The sequence below is a fragment of the Carcharhinus amblyrhynchos genome, chromosome 21 (assembly GCF_965287045.1).
Source record: "Carcharhinus amblyrhynchos chromosome 21, sCarAmb.v2.hapA, whole genome shotgun sequence".
In the NCBI taxonomy this organism is placed as follows: Eukaryota; Metazoa; Chordata; class Chondrichthyes; order Carcharhiniformes; family Carcharhinidae; genus Carcharhinus; species Carcharhinus amblyrhynchos.
The window spans coordinates 36,042,881-36,059,827 of NC_137344.1; positions in this window are offsets into that span (position 1 = coordinate 36,042,881).

Genomic DNA, 16,947 nt, shown 5'->3' on the forward strand with positions numbered 1-16,947 from the left:
TCCAAGACTCCCACCCACCTCACTAAGACCAGAGAGCAAATTGATATTCCAGTGCATCAATTTCATGCTATGTTAGTGGAAGCATTTCTCTACCTGTTCTGCCCTGTCGCATTGTCTTGTCCTGACAGAGAACAATAGAAAACCTTTGTCTCCCAAAAGCTTCATTCCAGATTCCCTCTCCTTTTGCCAAGGCATTTAGTGGGCCATTTCATTGTGGCGTACCTCCCACACCAATACAATGAGGCCCATTGCACTGACAGTCCAGCCTTGGTAGGGCAAGCTTCAGTGTCAGTTGCAGAACCCTGAGTGCATGAGAAATGGGCAACCAACTACCCTCTGTGCACAAGTCCATGCCACTTACCCTTGCCACCCGCACAAGATCATTGAACCTTTTATGGCACTGAAGCCACGTTCAGCGCACCACGTCATGCCCACTGACATAGACAGCAATCTCTGTCCAGAACATTTTTGATCAGGTGGGCTGGCCTTCTGTTGCTGTCCCTGGGCACAAGGATATGCCAACTGGCACTGACCTCCTCCATTAGGATTCCCAGGCAATCGTTGGAGAAATGGAGGGGGGAAGTAGACAGAGTGCCCACCCGATGTGCCTCCCACCTTCCATGATCACCAGGTGCAAATGCCTTTGCCGGATAACGGGAATGTTGTTATAATGGTTGCACACACCTCCCTCAGCCTCCCTCACAATGCCTGGCATCCTTCAGGGATATTTTTAAACAACCCTCCCTGCAATCAGATCTTAGTTGGCCAACCAGCATAATATTGTATTAACAACGCAATCTTGGCCGGGAACAAGTTTTAAGTCTATTTCCGACTGCGCCAACCTCAAGCACACCCCAAATATAAAATTCAGGCCATACAATTATTGGACTTTACAAAACAGGAGGTGGCCATTCAGCCTCATGTGCCTGTGATGGCTCTTTGACAGAGCTATCTAATTAATCCCACTCTTCTATTTTCCTCTCATCTTACAAATGTTACTTTTTGAAGTATTTATCCAATTTTCCTGTTTAGAGTTACTTTTGAATCTGCTTCCATCTCCCTTTCAGGAAGTGCATTCTCAATAAAAAGTCTTCTCCTCATATCCCCTCTGGTTCTTTCACCACTTATCTTCAACCTGTGTCGTTTGGTAACAGCTTGTCCTATCAGTAGAAAGAGTTTCTCTCCGCGACATCTGGGACATGAAATACTGAACCTTGGGACATACAGCTTCAAAGTTAGGAACAGACAGCGTCTAAAAGTTACAGCTCGCTAATTAAGCTTCAGCTTTCTGTCTTAAAGTAAATGATTACGCCTAGCTACAGATGGTGTATAATTATCAGTCGAGTCTTTGGAAGGAGACAGTTGGCTGGTCGCAGGATCTTCCCGTCCCTCTGATGGCTCTGAAATTTTGTGTGGCGCACCCGTCCTGCTGCTGCGGAGTCTGCCATGGATAGGTATGGGGGGGTGGGGGTGCGCATGGGGGTGGTGGTAGGGGACAGTTTTGGCGGGACTGGAAGATCCTGTCGACGGGAAGGACTGGAAAATTTATGTTTATTTATTAGTGTCACAAGTAGACTTGCATTAACATTGCCATGAAGTTACTGTGAAAATCCCCTAGTCGCCACACTCCGGCGCCTGTTCGAGTAACACTGAGGGAGAATTTAACCTGGCCAATGCACTTAACCAGCACATCTTTCAGACTCGGGGAGGAAACCAGACCACCCAGAGGAAACCCCACACAAACACAGGAAGAACGTGCAGACTTCACATCGACAATAACCTGGGGATCGAACTCGGGTCCCTGTGTTATGAGGCAGCAGTGCTAACTGCTGTGCTGCCGTGCTGCCCTCTATCTTTATCTTCTTGTTTTATCTGCATCTTTCTCCGAATTTTCTTCATGTATTTTTTATAGCACAGTTTTTAGAAGACAAGTATTTGACTTTTACTCTTATAAATATCCCATTGCTTCAACTCAAATTTAATAGATAACTGCAGATGGGTTAAACCCAAAAGCATTATAACAATAATTTCCGATGAGATTACTGCAATGGTAATAATGATGACTGTGAATATTTAATACTAATAAAGTTGATGTTTTATAGGCCGCATTGTTGCACGAATCATTGCTTTATTGCTGCCAATTTGAAGACTTCAATTTACATCTTCAAAACTAAATTTGGTGACACATTGCACAGATCTATGGTGACACAGATGCACCATAGAAAGCATTTTTTCTGGCTGTATCACAGCTTGGTATGGCTCCTGCTCTGCCCAAGGCCGCAAAGAACTACAAAAGATCGTGAATGTAGCCCAATCCATCATGCAAACCTGCTGCCCTTCCACTGATTCTGTCTACACTTCCCATTGCCTCGGCAAAGCAGCCAGCATAATTAAGGCACCCCAGACATTCTCTCTCCACCTTCTTTCTTTGGGAAAAAGATACAAAAGTCTGAGGTCATGTACCAACTGACTTGAGAACAGCTTCTTCCCTGCTGTTGTCAGAATTTTGCATGGATTTACCTTGCATTAAGTTGATATTTCTCTACACCTTAGCTATGACTGTAATAGCACGTTCTGCACTCTCTCATTTCCTTCTCTATGAACAGTATGCTTTGTCTTTATAGTGTGCAAGAAACAATACTTCTCACTGTATGTTACTAATAAATCAAATCAAATCATTGTGAAGTGCCACCATTTTTGTGTCACCTTTGACACAGTTATAAGCCCAGTATGGGTATGAAGGTATCTCAAATTTTCAAGCCATATTTTAAAAAGAACTTAAGAACAAGAAGGTTGCAAAAGGATGGATGACCAAGGATCACTTCTTTTGAACATTAATGCACTTCCCTGTGTTCAGAAGACAAAGAAACCATCTAAGCTGTTGTCGACTCAATGTCTTTTCCCTGAAAGGGTACTCAAAAGGGTAATTTATATTGAATGAGGCATTCAATAACAAAACCACGGCTATCTCCAAAGCTCTCAAAAGTGTGAAAGACTACAATACACTATGTGCATATCCCAACCCACAGCCTGTTTTTGAAAGAAGGACTTTGGGCTCACAATTGGTCTCATGATTAAGGCTGCCATGTTTGTTACCTATTTTGATTACCTGTTTTTAAAAAAATAAATAATAGCAAAAGCTATTTTGATTAAAATAATCTGTAATACCAGACTGATGCCATCTGAAATACCATCTGAAAAGCTAGTGAACAAATTGCAAGTTAACTATGCAACCTTGAAGGTGGGAGAAGGATTTTCCCCCAACCAGTTCCATCTTCAAGCCTCCCACAGTCTGAAAGACGTGCTGGTTAGGTGCATTTACATGCAAACATTCTCCCTCAGTGTACCCGAACAGGCACACGAGTGGATTTTCACAGTAACTTCACATTGCAGTGTTGATGTGAGTCTACTTGTGACACTAATAAAAATAAATCAATAATAAACAAGTTCTCCTGAGAGCTGATCTCTAGGCAATTCTCACAACTTGCTGAGAACTCTCTGCTTTCAAAGACATCCATTCCAGCTAAAGCATTACTTTATCAAAGAAACCAAGAGCCTGCTATGAAAGAGATGAATATAACTACTGCATATGAACATTTTTTTTACCTGCATCTAATTTTTTATGTTTGTGATAGCATGTGTAAGATGTCACGTTAAATGTTTGGGTTTGTGTATGTATTTGTTAATAAACAATCTTTTGTATACATAAATTCACAAAAGCTTGCTGATGGAAACTATTTAAATTGGGACAAACTACTCTCAGTAAGAAAACCCACTAATCTTAACATTAAACACTGATCACAGACAACAACAAAATACATAAACTCTGTCCATGACACAGCATGTATCATTGCACACTCATTATGCTTCAGTAAGTTAAATATGGAAATCTAAACTACATGATGTAGCATAGTCTTCGAAAAGAGTCAAGTGTAAAAATAACGAATTGCCAAAAAAACTGCAAGTAACGGAACAGTGCTTAATATGATCACACCGGATATTTTATTGAGATAAAAAGTGTTTGTTGAAGAAAATGTAAATCATAGAATCCGACAGTGCAAAAGAAGGCCATTCAGCCCATTGAGTCTGCACTGACCACAATCCCACCCAGGCCTCATCCCCATCACCCATGCATTTACCCTAGTTCGTCACCCTGACAGTAAGGGGTAATTTAGCATGGCCTATCCACCTAACTCACACCTCTTTCGGACAGTGGAAGGAAACCAGAGCACTCGGAGGAAACACACACAGAAATGGGGAGAATGTGCAAACTCCACACAGAAAGTGACCTGGGAATCGAACCTAGGTTCCTGGCGCTGTGAAGCAGCAATGCTAACCACTGTGCCGCCATGCCGCCCCATAAAGCATTGTATAAAGTCAGGATTGAATGTATGACTGGACCAGGATGTTAATAGCTTTTTTCTTAACTGGTCATCATTGTTTGATGAATAAAATGTTCATAACTTGATGAAATGAATAATCTCAATTTTCATTCATGCACAAATAAATAGCACTGCTATTTAATTAGCTGTGATGGCCTATATTTGTTGGCTATAAAAAAAATTCAGTTTGACAGCTTTTATTTTCTAACTCCTGATAAAACTTGGACATGAAAATGCTAAATTTGTGAGAAAAATCACACTGGTCTCCTCAATGTTGTTAACTACCAACACCTCAGGCAGACATGGCCAGGCTTATTACACATCTGATCCCCATCTTACTACTGCTCACATCTGGTTTGCACACAGCTTAGCAGTGAACTGAATGGGTCACACCACTGAAACACTACCCTGCCAATTATTACACCACCTGAGCCTGTCTCTGCTCTTTAAATAAGCCATAAGCCTTAAAAATCCCTGATTTTTTTTTAAGAAAAGCATTATTAGGATGATTAATCTGCTAAGTTTTACAGCCAATTGTTATGCCACGCTAGAGAGCTACAATTTCTCAAATGCTTGTCGGTTACGGTACGGTGCAATAAAATTACTCCAAATCAACAAAATGCACTTTTCAAATAGCTTCAGCTGAATTTCTTCTTTTAACTCTGGGTTACGCAGCAGGGTGACCAACTGTCCTGTACTTTAAGAGATATTGGCCAGAATTCTCCGCTCTTGTTTGCCTGCCACTGCCGTCAGCGAGAACGGAGAACTTGAATCTGAAACAAAAACAGAAAATCTCAGCGGGTCTGACAGCATCTGTAGAGAGGGAGAATGGAGCCAATGTTTCAAGTCTGGACAACCCTTCATCAGAGCTGAATCTGGAGCTCAGCCAAACCTCCATTCACTGCAGCGGGACCAGAGAATCCTAGCCGTGGGCGAGGTCAGAGGATTCCGGTCATTGTCCCTTATTTTGACTGTCCCAAATCCTTAAGTGAGACTTTTGTGTCTTGTATTTTTTGAACAGCCTGCAGGATCCTGAGAGTTCCCAGCTGAGTGATTCAGGATGAGACTGCAAGTTAATCGGCCAACACTGAGATGATGATGTTAACTCCAAGATAAGTTGTAGGTTTTAGTTGCTTTAACCTCAGCCCTCACTCTAAAGGCCCCAGCATCATCTATCTCCCCCACCCACTTCCGCAGCAACCCTGCCCTCACCCCACCCTCCCACCCATCTCTGCAGCACCCCTCCATACCCACCCAAAGCTCAGTCATCAGTATAGCACCACCTCTCCCTCTCCTCTGGTTGAAGTGTCCCTAATTTTGTTTCTTAACAGTTGGTAATCCTGTTCTGTGTCCTTCTTTATCCCGAACATCTGGACAAGATGTCACTTTTCGCTTCTACTGCAATAAAAGCTGCCAACTCACCATGCCAAACTCAACAGCAGGTTTGCATCAGTCGCTGCATATTTGTTAGTCTTAGCTTGATGATATTGTTTAAAATGTCACAAACAATTGCAGGAGGACACTGTGGGGCTGATCACTGAGCTCAGGATACACCCAAGACAATGGGTGGGATTTTCTGACTGTGCTTGTCCCAAGTCCGGAAAATCCTGCCCAAGGCCAACGGAATATGAACCTTTGCGTGGTCCGTGTCCTGCCTGCTCCAATTCCTGTGGAAGACAGGATGGGAAAATTCCACCTAAAGTGTCCTGAAAAACCATCAATTTGTTGACAAGTCATAGAATCATAGAATCGCTTCAGTGCAGAAGGAGGCCATTCGGCCCACTGAACCTGCACTGACCACAATCTCACCCAGGCCCTATTCCTATAACTCACATATTTACCCTGCTAATTCCCCGACACTAGGGTCAATTTAGCATGGTCATTCAACCTAACCTGCACACCTTTGGACTGTGTGAGGAAACCCACGCAGACACGGGAAAAATCTGCAAAATCCACACAGGCAATGAGCCGGGGCTGGAATTGAACCCGGGTCCCTGGTTGTGAGGCAGCAGTGCTAACCATTGTGCCATCATGCTGCCCCAAAGTGATTTGATGTTTCTCAGAGCAACTCAGACAGCGGCATTTTAACAGCACTGTATCTCCTGCCAAACTCAAGAAGGCCTTCAATATCCATCAGTGCATGTGCATTGCTCAGTACATGTGTATAAATCCAAGAACTGGAGCTCGCAGCCTGAAACTCAGAGCACCAGAGCGTGGAGCGAAGGATTTGCAGACTGGAAACGAAAACTCTTTCCTTGTGGAATATTATACTGCAATCACATTGGTGATGCTCAAAGCAGCCTACGATCCATTTACGTTAATGAGATTAATGAGACAGAGTTTAGAAACACAGACCAACATGACTGCAGTAAAATATCCCACGAGGAAAAGATTTCAGCTTCCCAACTGCAAATCCTTCCCTTCTAACCCGAGTGAAAGAAGTTTTTAGAATTCATCAAAGAACAAAGAACATTACAGCACAGAAAGAGGCCTTTTGGCCCTCTCAGTATGCACTGATCACATTTACCTATCTAAACCAACTGCTTATATCACTCTATTCCCCGTTTGTTCATATACCTACCAAGATAAACATCACTAGCATAACTGCCTCAACCACCTCACTTCGCAGTGTATTCCAGGCTCCCACCACCTTCTGTGTAAAAATCATCCCCTGCACATCTCCAGTGAACCTTTCCGCCCCTTAACTTGAACTTGTTCCCCCCTTGTAATTGTCATTTCTGCCCTGGGAAAAAGCTTCCAACTGTTCAACATTTCCATATCTCTCAGAATTTTATAATTAGACACTGTCAGTCCAAGTTAGAAATTCATAATGCCCCCTCTTACAGTTGCCTGCGCTCTGCTGCGCATCGTCACTGATAACAATGGCGGCTCTCAACCTGGGCCTATCATCCATATACTACTGCGGCAGCAAGTGCAGCCTTTTAACAAAACCCTGGGACTTTGATGCAAAAGTGGTGCTTTGTGTGGGAAACACACAGAAATTCATGAGGTATGTCACAGGCCCCAATGATTTGCCCTGACAGTGATTGCACAAGGCAAGGAAACAAGTACAACAATGCAAATTAATTGAAGATTATGGAATTATGCATTGAGCTATTTCCTTGTCTTAATATAAAGAGCTGCAGTGCCAGTCTCCCCCGGGTTTGCTGGCCGGCTGCACAACACTGCTGAGATGTGACAGAATGACATCAGTTTCCACAAAGGGCACAGGTGGAACCCAGAAATGTTGCGTACCTGACTGACAGGCGGCCTTGCTGTGAGCTCACCCATGTGACTCCACAGTCATTTCACACGAAGACCTTACAGCTATAGAGCGAGAGGAGACATTCATCACTGTCAGTCAAGGCTGGATTTAAATACATGTCACAAAGTGAACAGAGTGCACAGCTGAGTGCCCTCAGAGGCAATAAGGGAAATTATAACTTCCCCCACGTCCTGGTCGAAAGGGAGCAGGGTGGGAGTAAAATGGGAGCGGTGGACTCAATCCTGACCCGTGGCCATTTCAACATATTCCTTTCAAATGGCTGAAGTGCTTTTCTGATGCAGACGTGCTTATGCAAGTCACTTTGAAATCGGATCTCCAATTCGTGAGTGAGCTGTCAGCCATGGGTGTTCAGAAGTGCCAGAAGCCGATGTCCTTGCAGGATGAGTGTTGGGAGAGCTGGGGTGTTTGCCCAGGGTCCAGTGAGGAGAATCTGAGCTGCTGCGTGGCCCCAGGTTTCCTCACACTCTTTCCCACCACCTACTGAGCACACTCCCAGACTGATTTTTCCTCTCTCTCAGACTGACAGTCTCTGAATTGCAGATCTGTACAGGCCAAAAGGCAGCAAGCAACCTCCTAGTGCCTATATGGGAAGCTGGGCAACAGGATGTCAATGAGGCCAAACTAAAGGCCAGGTTAGGCCTTTGACTGCAGTTCCTACACCAGCTGCCCATTCATCTCACTAGCCCCAGGTCAGGAGTTAAAATTCCTCCTAATATAAATGGCAGTGAGCTTATTTTCAATTATTAAAACTTTTATGATGGACTGTCATAATGTTAAAGCAGTCTATTGCTCATATGTAGCATGACCTGCACAAGACTGCAGGAAACTACAAAAGATTGTGAAGGTAGCCCAATCCATCACACAAACCAGCCTCCCAACCATTGACTCTGTCTATACTTCCCGCTGCCTCAGAAAAGCAACCAGTACAATCAAGGAACTCATGTACCCAGACATTCTCTCTTCCACTTTCTTCCTTTGGGAAAAAGGTACAAAATTCTGAGGTCATGTACCAATCAAATCAAGCTTCTTCCCTGCTGCCATCAGACTTTTGAATGGACTTACCTTATATTAAGTTGATCTTTCATACACCCTATCTATGACTATAACACTACATTCTGCATGCCCTCATTTCCTTCTCTATGAACAGTATGCTTTGTCTGTGTCGCGCACAAGAAACTATGCTTTTCACTGTATATTAATGCATGTGAGAATAATAAATCAAATCAAATCAAAAACACCATTCAATTTTGGACTTATAAGTGGCAAGTAATGTGCACCAAATCAACAAGAGAGGATCTAACTATTGCCCCTTAACATTCAATGGTATTACCAGTGCTGAATCTCCCACTATCAACATCCTGTGGGTTACAATTGAGCAGAAATTCAACATGGCTGCAAGAGCAGATCAGAGACAGGGAATTCACCTCCTGATTCCCCAGAGCTTGTCCAGAATCAACAAGACATAAGTCAGTAGTGTGATGGAAAACTCCCCACTTGCCTGGATGAGTGCAGCTCCAACAACACTCAAGAAGCTCAACACCATTCAGGACAAAGCAGCCTGATTCATTCGCACCTCATTCACCACCTTAAACATTTATAACTTCCAGTAACGACTCACATTAGCAGTAGTATCTACAAACTACACTGCAGTAACTGACCAAGGTTCTTTCAACAGCATCTTCCAAATCTGTGACCTTTGCAACCTACAAGAACAAGGGCAATAGATGCATTGGAACAAAACCGCCAGCAAGTTTCCCTCCAAGCCACATATCAACTCGACTTGGAACTACATCACTATTGCTTTACTGTGGCTGGGTCGAAATCCTGGAAATCCTTTCCTAACAGCACTGTGGGTGTGCTTAAACCACATGGACTACAGCAGTTCAAGAAGGCAGCTCATCACCATCTTCTCAAGGGCAATCAGGGATGGGCAATAAATGCTGGCCTAGCCAGTGGCGCCCACATCACGTAAATGAATAAATTATAAAAATGTTACTGGCATAAGCTACAAGTTCTGAATAAATGGCTGATCCGCAGTGTGGCATCTGTGATCAAACTGAATGGCTAGAATTCTCTGGCTATTCATGCCCACGGGATTCTTTGGGTAAACCAGCAGTGCACCCCCACCCACGGGTTTCCTGTCAGTGGGGGTGTCATCAATGGGAGTCCCATTGACAGCGGCGAGACCAGAGAATTCCACCACTGGCAAACAAGTTGCCAACTTCTGCCGGTGGGAAAAATGCGGTTGGCCGTAAAATCTTGCCCAATGACTCATCTACATTGTAGAGGTGTAGAGTTTGCAGAACCTTAAGTACAGTGATTGTTGGCAGATTTGATGAAAGTTTATCAACTTGAAATGTTAATTCTGTTTCTCTCTCTATAGCTGCAGCCAGACCCACTGAATACTGCCATCATTTTCTATTTGTATTTTATTTGGCTGAAACTCTACCACCTTGCCCACCACGGAATCGGTGCGAGCGAAGGTCCGGCGACGGAAATCTCCATTGACTTTGGGCAGGAATTTCAGGTTCTTGCCCGAGCGAGACCATAAAATCCCGCCCTTTCGATGATCGTGCGAGACTTCATTGCAGATAAATAGTTAATGAATAATGTGCCTGCCTCTTCAATACTGTCACCAGTACTCTGGATATCATTGGGAAAACTTTCCAAAACAGTTACAGTTATTAATCATAAAGAATTCAAAAGCCTCTCAATGTGTGCCCTGAAATGCAAAGATAGGACTGGGCCTTTTTCCAAATTCACACCCTTGCGCTGAGCAGCATGTCTGCTAAAGAACCCTGTGTATTATCCATTGGAATGAATCATTATTCAAAGAGGGTGGAGTGCCGCCTGATCAAAACATCTTTCACTCCCTCGTTCTGTTGAAGCTCGTCTATTTCATTCTAACATTTTCATGAGGGGTCCGTTCTACTGGGAGGAGTGCAGTTGCTTCCAGAATTCCGATGTGAACATTGCTAACAACATTAAGATTCCTGGCTTCCCTGCCTACAATGCAGTCACAGGCTGGCATTAGCATGTGAGCAGCTCCAACACCTTGTCAAGAATCTGATTTATTTTGTCATGAATAGAATTTGAATGATTCTAAGCATTATGTAATAGGAGTAATGAAGTTGAAGATAGGCATTATTAGTGACTAATGGTCAGCGGACTTGGTTGGGACAGGTGAGGTTAACTGTCTGAAGTAATAAGCACATAATATTATTCATCAATGCTGCAGGTATTTAGATTCATTATTGCTTAATTAACTTTCCATTTTGCAGAGGATATACATCATAATGCGGAGGTTTTGTTTGTATTACATTTGAGGTATGAGGTGTAGCATTTACACAAAGCCAAATTTACCAATCAAATTTATCACTTATTTATGCAAATCCTGCTTGTTTTATTTGAATGTTTGCATTCTAAAGCGCGGACAATCTGAAATATAAACGCTCCAAAGGCTGCTGCAGCATTACGTGTCACATTAATAATTACTTTGTAGCACGATTGTCATTAGGGATTTGATTGCAAAATAGAGTAATTAAAGGGCTTGGTTGATGCACTAGTTTCAGCATTGGTCTTTCGCATCTGGGATCTGAGTCCAAATCCACTGAATTGTGGAAATGTGCAACACCGAAGGAGATCATTCAGCTCCTCAAGCTAGTCTTGGATCTTTACTCGAGCAATCCAGTCATAACCCCATTTCTCATACTCTTCCCTAAAACCTGATCTCTTTCTCTGTTTCAAACATCTATCCATTTTTTTCCCCACCAAAAAATCAATGGACTTGCCTCAAACACTTCCTTTGGCAAAACATACCATGCTCCAACACCACCTCTGCATAAAGACATTCAAGTTAATCTTTCTTTTCATACGATTAGTAATCATCCTAAATCAGTGAGCTCTCCATCCAGAGGAAATGACCCTTTTTTTTAACTCAATCTCAAACTTTTGCAGTTTTAAGTTTCTCCATTTTTTTCTGAGCCTTCTCTGATGCAATTTCATCAGCGCATCTTCCTTCTTGAAAGTACAATCTCACTTCACTGCCAGCATCCTCATGAACAGTGATAAATTCCTATGGCTACAGTATATGAGCTGGGCAGGGACATACAAAAGTGCACACAGTACCCAGGACAATGGTCTAAGCAATCTTTTGTTAGAGTTTATTATTGCATCCATCTTGTATTATATGCAAATTATTTATTTAGCTTTATCTACTTGCTCCTGTACGTTTAGGGAATTACATAATGAATCATTGGTTTCTCGCTGTTCATTCTCACCCTCTTTTATCTTTCTGATTTTTTTTCTTCTTCCTCCTAATATGGTATGCATATCCATGTTAAATTGCATCTGCTGCCTGTATTATTTTGGTCTTATCCCTTTAACCTACATCTTCCTGAAGTATTTTGCAGCCCAGATGGATCGACAGAAATGTGTTCTGACTGTTGGTTGCAAGCATGCCACAGAAAGTGAGTTTGGAAACTTTCAACCTAACTCCAACATAAAACTCTCGCCAAGGTTAATTTGTTGTGGGGAATGTCACTCACTCTCTTGCAATCGGGATAGAATCCCAACAGTGCAGAAGGAGGACAATTGGCTCATCCAGTCTGCACCAACTGTTAGCCAGGCTTACCCCGTAACCCCGCTAACTTAAGGGGCAGTTAAACATGGCCATTCAACCTAACCATCTTTGGCATGTTGGAGGAAACCAGAGCACCCAGAGGAAACCCACGCAGATACGGGGAGAATGTGCAAACTCCACACAGACAGTCACCCAAGGCCGGAATTGAACCTGGATCCATGGTACTAGGAGACAGCAATGCTAACCACTGTGCCGCTGTGAGGTGGGGGAAAAGATGGTGTATTGGACCAAAGCAGAGTTTAAAGTTTATTTATTGGTGTCACCATTAGGCTCACGTCCACACTGCAATGAAGTAACTGTGAAAATCCCCGAGCTGCCACACTCAGGTGCCTGTTCAGGTACACTGAGGGAGAATTTAGCAATTTTGAAATATCATGCTGTTTCAATACTCTGACTGGATCACTTCTTGTTATTTTAAACTCAGTTGACTCAACCTCTCATCATAGCACAACCTCCTCATTGCAGGGACTAAGTTAATGAGTATTTGTTGTTCCTAACAACATGACAAATAAACAATGTTGCATAAAAATCAATGCATCTAACCAGACTTTCGGACTGTGGGAGGAAACCACAGCATCCAGAGGAAACCCATGCAGACATGGGGAGAACATGTAGAGTCCACACAGACAGTGACCCAAGCCAGGAATCGAGTCTAAGTCCCTGGCTCTGAAAGGCAGTGGTGCTAGCCACTGTGACACTTTTTATGCTACATTGAAATATGCTAAACTTGAGCTGGGAGAATTTAAAACTGATACTGGACGTCCAAATGGAAAGTCTTCTATTAGAACTTTATCAGGTTCATCTTGACTGCTTTCCTTGAAGCAAAATAAAAGCTCATCATCTTGCCAACTACAGTCCTACTCAATTTTAACAACCTAACTTGGTGCGCAAATTGTCTGCTGTACCTGCCTACATACAAGGACAGAAGAAATAGGGGCAGGTGTTGACCATTGCCCTGTTAAGCCATTCAGTGCGATCATGGCTGATCTTGGGCTTGAATTCCACCTACCTGTCTGTCCCCCAAACCCCTTCATTCCCTGGAAAACCACAAATCTCTCTATCCCAACCTTAAATATGTTCAACAATGGAACATTCACAACCTTCTGAGTGAAGTCATTTCCCTTCATCTCAGTCCAAAATGAATGGTCCCTTATCCTGAGATGGTGCCCCTATGTCTTAGATACCCCAACAAGTGGAGACAATAGCTGTGCCTACCCTATCAAGCTGTTTCAATGCTCCAAAGGGATCACCCCTCATTCTTTTAAACTCAAGAGGATGTAGACCCAATTGACTTAACCGTTCATCACAGCACAACTTTTTCATTGCAGGCACTAAGTTAATGAATGTTCACTGTATATGATAAATACAATATTGCAACATATAACATACTCAACAACACAGGGTGGGGAGGGGGGCATGAAATGGATCAATGCCAGCAAGGCAAAATGAGCTCAGTTATACACCGCCCTACTCTTTACTTTTCATTGACTTGGAAAATATTGCCAAGACTTTTAAATTCAAGCCAAACAACAATGACAAAGAGACAAGGAATGAGTCTTTAAACTGAAACTGAACTATCATTCTGTGAACTTCAATGGAAGGAAGATCAGGCACGAAGAATTGGTTGATGATTATTTTCAAGCCCGCTTTGAACTGCTGGCATAAACAAATGTCACCCCGTTGATGGTAAGACAAAGTCATCCATCGTCCGTAAAATGTTCCGGGACATCCTGAAGAAGCACTCGGTGAGATGGCCAAGTGTAAAACGGCATCTGTGTTTGGGTGGACGGATTCCCTGGTGGGAGGGTGTGGCATTGAATGGAATCACATCTATTCAATTTTAAGGTCCACGTCTAGCCTCAGAGCCCACATTAGGGGGAGCGTAGAAACCACCTTGCTGGCTGTATCACAGCTTGGTATGGCTCCTGTTCTATCCAGGCCCACATGAAACTACAAAGAGTCGTGAGCGGAAACCAGCCTCCCGTCCAATGACTCCGCCTGTATTTCCTACTGCCTCAGCAAAGCAGTCACATAATTAAGGACCCCACGCACCCCGGACATTCTCTCTTCCATCTTTTTCTGTCAGGAAAAAGATACAGAAGTCTGAGGTCACATGCCAACCGACTCAAGAACAGTTTCTTCTCTGCTGCCATCAGACATTTGAATGGACCTACCTCGCATTAAGTTGATCTTTCTCTACACCCTAGCTCTGACTGTAACACTACACTCTACGCCCTTTCATTTTCTATGAACGGTATGCTTTGTCCGTATAACACGCAAGAAACAATACTTTTCACAGTATACCAATAAATGTGAGAATAATAAATCAAATCAAAAAATAAAATTCTGCCCCATGTTCATTTGTCCAACTCCTGAGTCCCAAATGTTTCAAAAGCCTATTCATTGTTGTGAAAAGCAAGTTCAGGTGTTTGGGGCCGGCAAGGTCAAACTCATTGTGTAGCAATGAACAGGCGTGGACTCAGCTGTGAGTCAAACCAAAAAAAATGTAGAAATGATGATGTTTGCAAATTCAGAATGTGTCAGTAAAAATGTGAAATTAGCAGCAGAGCAAACATATTCAGAATTAAACGAGAATTGTATTCATTGCATTGAAGAAATGTGCCTCCAATCGAAGAGATGTTGAATAAGGATTGAAGTAGAGGTTAATAAGTTGGAGAACATGCTTCACTTTCTTTCTTTGTTAGCCTAACATTTTAGTTCTGATTAAAATAAGGCTCCATTTCTCAACAAGCAAATAAGCTGCTTGGCTGAACCTTGAGACAAAGAGAAAGTCTTAGGGAAAAGATACAGTCATGTGATAGCAGCTTGTTCCATAAATCACAGGGGTAAAAAAAATCAGAAAGAGAGACAAGTGTAAAATAAACTAATTGGATACCTGCCAACTCTGACAAACGAGAAATATTATTTGCTACACTCATGCAGTGCAAAACTAATGACTGAGGGGCTCTCATTTTCTCCCTCCAACCCCCTTCCATTTTAAAACGCCAGTGATACCGGTAAAAATTAATCTCGTGCACAAACCTGTCTGTGGCAGCTCGCTCCTCAGCTGAGTTATTTCGACGGACGCCTCCCGTACTTCTACCTCAGAGCGCAGACGATAAAAGAAGAAATAGGTGAGCTCACGTAGCATCTTATTACGTCTCTCTGAACCATTTCAAAGCGCTTCACACACAATGGATTACTTTGAAGTGTGGTGCTTTGTTGCGTTAAGACATTACAGCAATTATTCTGCACGGGCAACCCATCACACCATTTTGTGTGGTGGTGATTGAAGGAGCAATGCTATCCAGGAGACTCAAGCATTTCCCTGCTCTTCCCTGAAGAGTGCCATGGGATCTTTTAGCATCTACGTGAAATGCTAAAAGAGGCATGTGGGACCCAATTTTAACATCTCAGGTGAAGGAAGGCAGCGTTTCATTTATCTAAAGACCAGACTGAAACCTTAGGGTACACCACTTGCACTTTGAAGGATGATAGTTCCAGGAAGCAAGGAAACAGCAACAATCATAAAATGGCTCCAAACCCTGTTCATAATTATCCCACAAATAAAATACTGTCAATGCTGGAAATCCAAAATAAAAACCAGAAAACAATGGGGATATTATTTATAATCATTCCACCAACTGCAGAGTCTGCAGGCTTGTGCTGGGTTGTCAGTCTTCTGGAATCCACTTTGTGTAGATTTCAGAACATGTTTATTGTCTCTACATTATCTTACAGATTGTTGTTTTGATTTGACACTGTAAGTGATTTCGTATTTTTTTTTAAGTTTATTTATAAGTCACAAGTAGGTTTACATTAACACTGCAATGAGCTTACTGTGGAAATTCCCTAGTCGCCAAATTCTGGCGCCTGTTCGGATACACTGAGGGAGAATCTATCATGACCAATCCACTTAACCAGCTCGTCTTTCAGACTATGAGAGGAAACCGGAGCCCACGGAGGAAAATCAAACAGACACATGGGAGAATGTGCACACTCCGCACACACAGTGACCAAAAGGCCAGGATTGAACCGTGGTCTCCGGCGCTGCGAGGCAGCAGTGCTAACCATTGTGCCACTTTGCTCAACTGATCCAATGTCCACCAGTCCTCTTGGTTACATACAGTACTGAAAGGCACATGCCAGAGCAGCTCTATAAGTTTTGTCGCATGCTAAATTGAGTGGATTTCATTGAACTATTATCACTCACTTTTTCCATGGCATGGAACTATGTCAGCGGTTTCCTCTTCTCTCTCCTCCAGCCTGTAAACAATTCATTTTATCAGTATTACTATGGTGAAGCTCAGCACCTCAAATGTAATAGGACGCTGTGCATTTCAGTAAAGTATTTAAGTTTTAGATAAATTATATAAAATCATAGGCACCAAAATCATTTTTTCTGTCTCGTGCTTTGCTTGGATCATGTCGCTTTGTACGATTAATTGCGCCCATTGTTGGCCCAGTCACAAGTGAACATCTGCTTCACATCTTCTTTTGACACTTACTGGGTATTCATTTTTCATTCTGGGTACCACACTGAGAAGGCGAATCGTTCATTTTCCTCTCCCTCCTCCTTTTCGAATCACATTATTAAATAAATACCCGAGCAACACGTATTCCAGCTCAATTCTAAA